Here is a 3,383-nt window from a genome sequence, read left to right as displayed (position 1 = left end):
CATGTAACCTCAAGATACTGCAACAAAAAATCACACCATGATTATTTTATCATAATCAATACTTTATGCTTCTATAGCGCCTTCCACCCGAGAAGTTCCAAGTACCTCACAAACATTAACGAATTAGGACTTGCAACGCCCCTCCCCATTTTATAGATGGGGAAACTGAGGCACTGACTAAATGACTTGCCAAGGGTCATTCAGGAAAAAAAAATAAATGGAAAAGTCAAGAACAGAAACCAGATCTCCTGAGTCCCAGTCCATCTTTTAGCCACAAGACCATCTTTCTCCCTTGTAGCTCTCTGCTGTTCCATTCAGTGAGGAAGTTACTCTCCAGCGCCCTACCACTGGAATCTTACTGCTTCCAAGGGAACATCTAAATAATTTATCACACGTCCATAGTTACTCAGCTAGGAAATCAAAGGCATCAATTTCACCTAGTACTTCCCCCTCACAATCATCTCCTTCGTATGTAAGGAAATTAAATGGGAGAGTCCACCAGACCAGGAGAGATTTCCCAGAATCTGTCAAACTGCATATTCTGGAATACTGACAAACATTTGACTATGCTATAGGAAGTGGGGGGCAGGGGTGAAGCCCCCCAATAAAAGCAGTTTAGACCTAGCTCCTGGGTTGAAGCGATTAATCAATAAATCCAAAAATAAGCTTAGAGTTTATAAAGAAAATGCAGCTTTTTTTAAAAAAAAACTAACTTGCACCTAAGGGAAGCTTTTTAATATGGCAGCAGTAGCATCAATACAGCGGCATTGACTGCTCTGCAGTTGCTACAGGTTCAGATGAGGGAAGAAAGAATTATCAGAGTGCTTCTGGCATAACTAAGACTCATGGGCTGGTATAGAGTACCCCTACAGTGCTGTCTGCCCCAATTATTTGAAAGGGTCTGATTAACCTTACCATAGAAACAGCAGGTATTAAAATATTTGCCTTATTATATTTAATCCAGGAGGATAAAACCACTCATTTAGCTATTAAGATCGATTCTTTATTTGATGTTATGAAATCAGACAACTGGAATTCAGCATTTGATCTGTATTAAACTATGATCTGTGTTACTCAGACAGTACCACCACTCCTGTTCCGTTTCTCGCTCTCTTTTTATTCCCATATTCACCAGCATATTAATCAGGCTAAAAAAAAATTGCAGATCCTACAGTGCTAGGGTCTCCTTGCAATTTCTGCTGCTCTTTACAGACTCCAAGGTTTTCTCTTTTTTGTAAGTGAAGTTTTTAGTCCCTTTTCCATTATAAACCCTGCAAGTGCACCTGGGGACCTTATCCTGCTACTGGATCCTATGTGGAGCCCTGCTGACTGCAATAGGGGTCTACTGGTGTGGACTTAATTGCAGAATCATGGCCATTGTCCTTTAAACCAGACTTATGATTATTTCCAGCAGTACTTTTCAAACTGTGGTCCATGCACCTCCATTCAAAAATTTTTAAGGGTCCGCAAAGGAGAAAAGGTTCAAAATCCCTGGCTTATAGGGTGCACATACTCAAAGACTTCTGAAGAAAACTCTCTCTCATCAGAGAAGTTATGAAGTCCAAACCAGCAGCTCTTACTCATGTGACTGGTTCAGCTGAAAAGCATGGCTTAATACTAGCCAATGGGACCACTCAAAGGAGTAAGGACTGCAGGACTGGATCTGAGCCAAAGCTGACTGAATTCAATAGGGAAGTAACCATTGACTTCACTGTGTTTTGGACAAAGCCCTATAACAGTGGCAAAGATACCTTCTCTTTCGTAGCAATGTGGCACATTTAAACTTCTGACAGGCAAACTTCAAAGGGCTTTAAGTCTGATTTGGATAAGCATTAAAAAAAATGTGCCACCAGTGAAGGTCCATCTCTCATCATCCTAGCAGTGAGCTGCATTTCCTATCTTCCCCTATACAAACAATGTCAATACAGCATTTCCTACCTTATTATTAATAATTAGATTTATCATATTTAAGTCATTTTATGGTTTATAGGTTGCTTCCTAATGTTATTTACTCTATTCCATATTACAGTAGGGCTTCTGGTGTATTGGTTATGGGGCTCTTAAGCTTTGTTGTGTGTGGAATCATTTTATTTATTGGATTAAGTTTGGTCTTATTATATGGTTTGATTCTTTCCACCACTGTCAAAACATGTCTGAACTCTCCTCCTCAAATCCCTGATCAAGTGACAACTATGAAATCCTCCTTCCCCAAACCTAGATGCACCTCAGACTAAGTCAAAATCTGGGCAACAGCCACCCTTTGCATTCATTGCCATGTGTGAGGCACTATTTCACAGTCTCAATGGATTTCTGACCTCAGTCCAGTCAAAACCGTATTATCCACTTCTGAGATTGACATTCCTTCCCATGGCAAAAGCACAAGCAAAAATGACAACCAGGCACCCCAACCTACCGCCCAGATCCTCACCAAAGCAGATTTGCCCATCTTATGTCAAAACTGTGATATTCCAAATATCAGCCCAGCCACAGTGAACTTGTGTACTCTCTCTCACCCTCCTCAATCTCAGTTAAAATCAAGTAAACACCTCCCGACATTTCCCCTTCCCCAGGTGAAAAATCTTTCTGCTCTATACCTTCCACTAGACCCCTTCCTAAAGGTGGCAACGTTTTAATGAAGACACCTAGAAGTTGGTGTATTTTAACCTATCAATTGATTACTTTTCTAAAGGTAATGGGGATTGCCTTTTTTGTTCATTCACCGAAGGTAACATTCTGTTAGCTGAAAGGCCAAAAGGGTTTAGAATTATAGCTTTGCAATACTTCCCGTTAAACACTGCTTATACAGAGAAAAAGAAAAGAAACAGCACTGACTGAACAGTTTGCGGCCAAATGTGCCTATGGATAGAGGGAGAAACTTGCAAATGCACCCTTCTCTTTCTCAGCCCTGAAAAGGTCTCTGCTTGTAAGCCACCATCAGAACTATCCAGGCTAAAGTAAAAATGAAAAAAATTTACATTCACTGTTTGTACAATACACAGCGAGAGCCTCAGAGATGCTCCTACTGTACAGAACAGAGCTCTGGAACCTGCTTTAAGCAATATATTTTCTTCACTTATTATTCTTCTGGATGAACGCTAATAATCTTAACTAATTTTATCTTTTTCCGTAAATGGCTGATCATGACCCTTTGATGATTTTCTGTGGGGAAAAAAAAGCAATGCCTTTAAAAGAAAATATTACTTTATGCAAAAAAAAATACTTTCTCTTTGTGCTTACTCTGTATCTTGCTCTTGTGATGTGGCTAATTATGTGCGAAGACCTGCAGGTGCAATGTGATAAAAATGGAAGAAAGGCTGAAAGAGTTATACATACACATCACTCTGTGCACTGAGTTTTATAGTAGATGACAAAAGGTCATTTTT

This window comes from Terrapene carolina, unplaced genomic scaffold, assembly GCF_002925995.2.
Source record: "Terrapene carolina triunguis isolate 2854851 unplaced genomic scaffold, T_m_triunguis-2.0 Scaffold131, whole genome shotgun sequence".
NCBI classification, from domain to species: domain Eukaryota; kingdom Metazoa; phylum Chordata; order Testudines; family Emydidae; genus Terrapene; species Terrapene triunguis.
Note: the sequence above shows the minus strand (reverse complement) of the source record.